Source organism: Dipodomys merriami, unplaced genomic scaffold (assembly GCF_024711535.1).
Source record: "Dipodomys merriami isolate MVZ:Mamm:240054 unplaced genomic scaffold, mDipMer1.0.p SCAF_6, whole genome shotgun sequence".
Lineage (NCBI taxonomy): Eukaryota > Metazoa > Chordata > Mammalia > Rodentia > Heteromyidae > Dipodomys > Dipodomys merriami.
The window spans coordinates 365,515-372,869 of record NW_027206179.1 but is presented as its reverse complement, the minus strand read 5'-3'; the positions used below and the strand labels follow the sequence as shown (position 1 = coordinate 372,869).

The 7,355-nt window shown below is 49.3% G+C and overlaps 1 long non-coding RNA gene across 1 annotated transcript; it reads left to right on the top strand.

Annotated features, from left to right (window-relative positions):
* Nucleotides 1–148: 148 nt before the first annotated feature.
* LOC138813769 (uncharacterized) lies at nt 149–6,054 on the top strand. The gene is made up of 3 exons (XR_011367861.1): nt 149–296; nt 953–1,178; nt 5,330–6,054. It is a non-coding gene; the product is annotated as an uncharacterized lncRNA (long non-coding RNA).
* Nucleotides 6,055–7,355: the final 1,301 nt, after the last annotated feature.

Below are 7,355 nucleotides of genomic sequence, written 5' to 3'. Positions count from 1 at the left end.
GTTCCCACCGAACCCCAGAATCACCGCGGCCCCCGCCCGAGGGGGACCCCGTTAGAGCCCGCGGGAATCCCTAGGACGGCCGCTTCCCGGGGCCGCCTCGTAATCGACGGTGGAGAGGTGTCCCTCCCCCCCTCCCCCCCGCGACCTGGAGACCGGCGCAAGCTCAACTCCCAGCGCCCCGAGCCTCCGGGGAGCCCCGAACCCCTAAACGAGCTATCCGTCCGTGTCGGGGGGATGATGCCGGGGCTCGCTGTCACCCGGGGTGGCCCGAGTCTCCCGTCCGTGCAGTTTGTTCGGTTTGTGGGAACCCTGCACCCTCCCCCCCTAAAAAAAAGTTCTAATGAGAGCTAACCCTCACCCCAGGACCCTCCACCCCGACGCCCCACCCCGGCCCCCCACCCCGACGCCCCATCCCGGCCCCCCACCCCGGCCCCCCACCTCGGCCCCTCACCCCGGGACCTCCACCCCGGGACCCCCACCCCGGCCCCCACCCCGGAACCCCCACCCCTGCCCCCGGCCCCGGGGCCCTGCGCAGCGGCGCCTCCCCAACGCGGGCCCAGGACTTTCCCACGGCCCTGCGTGGTGCTGGTTGCCCTGGCAACCAAGGGGCGGGGCTTTCTCCCTTTTCCCTCTGGACATCTTTGCAGGGTTTAACCTAAACATAGATGAGAAATAGATATTTAGATTAGACAGAGGGACAATTTACCGACCAACTAGATAGACAGACAGACAGACAGACAGACAGACAGACAGACAGACAGACAGACAGACAGATAGATAGATAGATAGATAGATAGATAGATAGATAGATAGATAGATAGATAGGTGGATAGGTAGGTAGGTAGATAGATAGATAGATAGATAGATAGATAGATAGATAGATAGATAGATAGATAGATAGTTATTACTGACCTGCCAGCCTCGAATCCGCATAATCTATTCTCTTCCACAGCCCCAAGGCAGCCAGAGACCACCTGTCGGGCATGTGACTCTCCCTGCCACCTCACACAGGAAAAAAAGAATAATCAAAACAACTACAACAACAAAAGCCCATCACCTCGCCCAGAGACAAGTCCTCCTCCTCCCTGGGCTGTCAGGTTCCAGGCTGCCCTCCTGGGGCCGAGCTGGGGAACCGGGCCAGAGGCTGGCTCCCCGCCTTCCCGCATCCATTCACTCGGGTGAGCATTGAAGTCCATGTGCTCTGGAGAGTTTGGTGGCACTGGGCAGAGAGTTGCATTCTGGGGCTTAAAAGAGGGGGGTAAGGGATAAGGGATTAAGTGTGCAATATCAACAAAATGCAATCATAGGGCTATATCCCAGTCATTTCTATAGTCCTTCTCTAGTCCAGGCCTTGGAATCGAATCTCACCAACACTCTTCTGTCCTGGGGGAAAAACTGGCTCTCGGTTCCTAATAATCTAGCAAAAGTTTCTCACCCATCCTCTGGGCAGCAAAGTGGTCTTCTTTCCATTCTTCCCTCCCACTCCTGCCCACCTTTCCTGGCCTTCTCATTACTCCTCCAGTCTTCCTGTCTGTCTTTTAACCACTGGGCATTTGCACTGGCTGGTTACCTACTTGGTAATGACTTTCCATCAAGTCTTGCTAAGGCTTCCACCACCACCCCCTTTTTTTTTTTTTTTTGGTCAGTCGTGGGGCTTGAACTCTGGGCCTGGGTGCTCTCCCTGAGCTCTTCAGCTCAAGGCAAGTGCTCTACCACTTCCTGTTTTCTGGTAGTTCATTGGAGTTAAGAGGCTCACAGACTTTCCTCCCCAGGCTGGCTTTGAACCGTGATCCTCTGATTTCAGCCTCCTGAGCAGTGCCCCCTTTTTTTCCAGTTAGACCAGTTTAAATGAGAACTTCAGGCCCTGATGTTAATAGCGGTGGCCCTGCTTCCCTTCTTTTGAATAATATTTATTTCTCAAATGTGCTGAGCCGGTTTTGACTTCAGTGCTTTTGCATGAACATAGGTCTGTACACAACCCACCTCAGCCATTCTCTCCATCTCCAGATCTAGATGTCTTGTGATACCTAACAGATGTACAGGTTGTGGTGGTTGTTGTTTTACGATATTCTTTAAAGAATCCTGACCAGAGGGCTGGGAATGTGGCTTTGTGGCAGAGTGCTCACCTAGCATGCATGAAGCACCACAAAAACAGAAAAAGCCAGAAGTGGCGCTGTGGCTCAAGTGGTAGAGCGCTCACCTTGAGCTGAAGAGCTGAGGGACAGCGCCCAGGCCCAGAGTTCAAGCCCCACAATGAACAAAAATAAAAACTAACCAAAAAAGAAAAAAAAGTCAGTCCAGGCCATGCTTGAAACTCAAGGCTTCATCTCCAGCACTGCAAAAACATTCAGCGGAGCTACCATTTCCTCCTTAATTATATTCCAGCTGTAGTTCAATCTGAAGACAGTGTATTTCTCTGTGTCTGGACCAAGTTTTCTCTGGCTGTTCATGTGCGTGTGTGATCACTGGACTTATTTCTACTCTAGGGTACATTCTGCCTGCCTCCTCTGGGTGGGGGTGCACACCTGTAACCCTAGCATTCTGGAGGCTGAGGCAAGAGGATCTGAAGTTGGAGGGCAGCCTAGACTGCACACTGGAGATCTTGTCTCAGAAAAACACAAGAGAGGGTTTGCAGCAATGGTTCCATTGGTAGAACGCTAGCCAAGAAGTGAAAGAGCCAGGTAGTGAGCTCAAGACCCAGTCTGAGATGAAGAAAGAGAGAGAGAGAGAGAGAGAGAGAGAGAGAGAGAGAGAGAGAGAGAGAGAGAGAGAGAGAGAGAGAGAGAGAGAGAGAGAGAGAAAGGAAGGAAGGAAGGAAGAAAGATGGAAAGAAGGAAGGAAGGAACTAAGGAAGGAGAGAAAGGAAGGAAAGAGAGAGAGAAAGAAGGAAAGAGAGAGAAAAGGAAGGAAAGGGGCAAAAGAAAGTAAAAAAAGCCGGGCGCTGGTGGCTCACACCTGTCATCCAAGCTACTCAGGAGGCTAAGATCTGAGGATTACAGTTCAAAGCCAGCCCAGGCAGGAAAGTCCGTGAGACTCTTATCTCCAATAAACCACCAGAAAACCGGAAGTGGTGCTGTGGCTCAAGTGGTAGAGCGCTAGCCTTGAGCTGAAGAGCTGAGGGACAGAGCCCAGGCCCAGAGTTCAAGCCCCATGACTGACAAAAAAAAAGTAAAAAAAAAAAATTCTTTGTGAGAAAAAAGATCCCATTTCTTTTTTTTTTCTTTGCAGGTCATGGGGCTTGAACTTAGGGCCGGGGTACTATCCCTCAGCTCTTCAGGTCAAGGCTAGTGCTCTACCACTGGAGCCACAGCACCACTTCTGGCTTTTTCTGCTTATGAAGTGCTGAGGAATCGAACCCAGGGCCTTATGCATGCAAGACAAGCACTCTACCACTGAACCACCTTCCTAGCCCTAAGATCCCATTTCTTGTTAAGCTGTTGTTAGTGTGTATGTGTGTGTGTGTGTGTTTATGTGTGTGTGTGTTTCCAATGGCAGGGGGAGGGGGATTCTGCCCCTTCTTGTGTTTTAGGGAAGGGAGAAATGAACAACCACTAGATGTAATTTTAGTTGTAGTATTTAGAGTCCAGTACTCTTGGCCAAGGTCCCATGATCCTAACTCAATGTTAAGGATTTGAAAGTGAAGAAGGCTCTGGTTAACTTAATTACAGAGCATCTGATGGTGCTAGCCTGGTCTGTGTCCAGCCAAGACTATGGAAAGTTCATTAGTTCTATGTAGCAAGACCCTGTCTCAAAGAAAAGAAAAAAAAAGTGCCCATTGGGGGTCAGGGGTGTGGCTTAGGGAAAACTTGCAGCAGGGAGGGGAGCCCCATCAATTCATTTGTCACCCTTCCTGGCCAAGGTGAAGAGCATTTTCTTCCTTTTCTTTCCTTCATGCCAGTCTTAGGGCTGGAACTCAGGCCTCGGAGATGCAGTCCCTGAGCTTTTTCCATCTTATCACTTAGCTCCACTTCTAGTTGGAGATAAAAGTAACTGGAGGGCTGGGAAGGTGGCTCAGTGGTAGAGCACTTGCCTTGCATGCATGAGGCCCTGGGTTCGATTCCTCAGCACCACATAAGCAAAAAGAAAAAAGCCGGAAGTGGCGCTGTGGCTCAAGTGGTAGAGCGCTAGCCTTGAGCTGAAGAGCTGAGGGACAGCGCCCAGGCCCAGAGTTCAGGCCCCCCAAAAAAAAAAAAGTAACTGGAGATAAAAGTCTCAGGAACTTTCCTTGTGTGGGGCTGGCTTTGAACCTGGATCCTCAGATCTCAGCCTCCTGAGTGACTAGGATTACAGGTATGAGCTACTGGTGGCCTACTTAGCCTGAGGGGAATTTTCCAGTGTTTTATGAATGCTCAAGCATTTTTTTTTTTTTTTTTTGGTTGTTGTTGGTGGTGGTTGTGGGACCTGAACTCTGGGCCTGGGCGCTGTCCCTGCGCTCTTCACCTCCAGGCTAGCGCTCTACCACTTGGGCCACCACACCACTTCTGGCTTTTTCTGCTTATGGGGTGCTAAGGAATTGAACCCAGGGCCTCATGCATGCCAGGCGACCACTCCACCACTGAGCCACCTTGCCAGCCCTGCTCAAGCACTTTTGAAAGGTGGTTGGCCAAGTTCACTTGCTTGCCCCGCTGGAAGAAAATTCTGGTTGTTCCCTGGCTGGCCAAGCACGGGTACCCGAGCATCCTTTTTATCCTTTGAGTTCTTTGGGTGGGTGTGTTTTCAGTCATCTAGATCTTTAAGCCACCTAGATTGAATGAAGTCAGCATGACACATGTTAACTGTTGCTAATCGGAGCTGGTGGGTGTACTTTAGGACTCGCTGATATTTTCTGCCGTTAAAATTTGATCCTTTTTGGGGGGGGCGGGGAGAGAAGGGGATGGTGGTGGTGAACTGTAAGGCTGGTGAGGAGGAGGATGGACTATTTCCAGGGAGCTTTCAACAAGACTCAGATAGCTTCTGAATTCTCAATAACTAATCTTAAATGATCTGATTACTCTGAGATCTACCGCCTCCCACCTGCTTCCCCAGAGCAAGCGTCCTGCCTCTCCCTGGGGACTGGCTTGTTGCAGCCTCCCAATTTATTTAGCCTTGGCGGGTATCCCCAAGGTAGTTGAGAAACAGGGGGGCGTGGCTCAGCGGCGGGGGCGTGGCTCAGCGGCGGGGGCGTGGCTCAGAGGCGGGCGTGGTTTGTCGAGGGGCAGGACAGGGCATGGTACACCATAAGGGGGCGTGGCGCTCGGGAATTACCCAATTACTCAAGGCCTGGGGGGGAGGGGGCGTGCCTGGGATTACTCCTTTCTCAATCTAAACTAAACCCCGCTTCGCTTGGCAGCAAAGAAAATATTGTCTTCGCCCAATCTGGATTAAATGCGTAGATTTATCAGAAGTCAATCAGGAGTATAATAAAGGCAAGACTATTGTGAAGTTGAAGGGGAAGCAGCTTGGAACACAAAATTTAAGAAATAAAAATACGTCCAATCTGCCGGGCGCTGGTGGCTCACGCCTGTAATCCTAGCTACTCAGGAGGCTGAGATCTGAGGATCGCGGTTCAAAGCCAGCCCGGGCATGCAATAAACCACCAGAAGACCGGAAGTGGCGCTGTGGCTCAAGTGGTAGAGCGCTCGCCTTGAGCTGAAGAGCTGTGGGACAGCGCCCAGGCCCAGAGTTCAAGCCCCACGACCGACCAAAAAAAAAAAAGAAAATACGTCCAATCGGGAAAACATACAATAGAGGGGCCCATCACCTGCCCTGGACATCGATGGAAATCAACTAAGCAAACCAAAGACAGAGATGGGAAGGGAGGAATGAGAGGGAAAGAGGGAACACTTACACTCAGCAAAAGGAAAGAAATGTAAATATCATCTGCTGTGGAAGAAATAATTGTATTGTCAAAGCTCATAGAACTCACAAACTTTATAGACCATGATAAAGACCATTTGCCTCGTGAAGGTTAAAATGTGTTTGTGACTTTAACTAAGTATCTGTATTCCACAATACTGCAAAATATGTGAAAGTTATGTAATCACCTAATCTCAATTAAAAAAAGAAGAAAAGTGAGAGAAGGGATGGGTTGGGAGGGATGGGTGACAATGTTATTTTATCTATCAGACACTTTGTATTCATATACTGTTTTGTAGAATGGGAACTTCTTTGTAAAACCCCTTAAAGATAATTTTAAAAAATTTTACATGTCCAAGAGCGGAAAAATTTATATTAAGTGAAGTAAACCAGGCCCAAAGAAACAGGTCCCATGGTTTCCCTTATTTGCAATAACTAGTATATGTCTGAGTCAAGCCGAAACGGTCAGATAAGTTGTTAGGCAAAATGAACCCCAAGATAAGGATTCAAATGTTTTTTTCTTTCTTGCAATTGTTTCTAACATATTTATAAGATGATTTCTTTGTTGCGTTGTATGTCCCTCCCCCACGATATAACCCCTGTTTTCACTGTATTTGATGTTGATATAATTTGTGGAGGGGAAGGGAAAAAAACAAATTGTTTAAATAAGGATACAGGTGGACGCATTGCAGCAATGAGATGTACAAGTCGTTATGTCGAAAAAACGAACTTTACAACTTTTGCGGGGGCAGGGGTGCGTGGGGGGGGGAGATGGGAAGGGATGGGAAGGAGAAACAAAGGAGGAGGCTCCAGAGCCTGATAAGAAATGTACTCATTACCTTGCCCATGTAATTGTAACCCCTCTGTACGGTATTTTCATAATATATATATAAAATATCCAAGAGCCTGGCGCCGGTGTCTCCTAGCTACTCAGGAGGCTGAGATCCAAGGATTGTCGTTTGAAGCCAGCTTGGACAGGAAAGTCTTTGAGGCTCTTCCACCAAAAGGCTGGAAGTAGACCTCAAAAATCGAATAGACCCGGGCTCGAGCAAATAAATTCAGGACGGCGCTCAGTTCAAGCCTTAGGACCAGCTCAAAAATAAAAAGGACCTAGGATCCTAGGTCTGTTGTGCCTAGCAAACGGAAGGCCTTGAATTCAATCCCCAGTCTTCTGCACCCCCTCAAATACGTGTTTAGTAAACAGAAAAAAAAAATCCCGATTTGTGAAGATTAGCATTCTTAATCTTGTTTTTTATTTTTATTTTTTGGTCCCAGTGACCAGCACAGTTCTGTTCCCCACGCCTCCCAGGTTTATGCAGAGTTTTATTCCCCCCCCCCCCCCGCTTCAGTTTTTGTTTTGTCAGTCGCGGGGCCGAGCCCAGGGTCTGGTGCTCGTTAGGCGAAGCCCTGTCACCCAGCTACACCCCGCAAAGAGACCACAAAGCCAGTCCATTGCACGATTCCATGCACAGGAACAGGAGACTCGAAGCTGTATTAGCTGTAGCTCAAGCTCTCCGTTC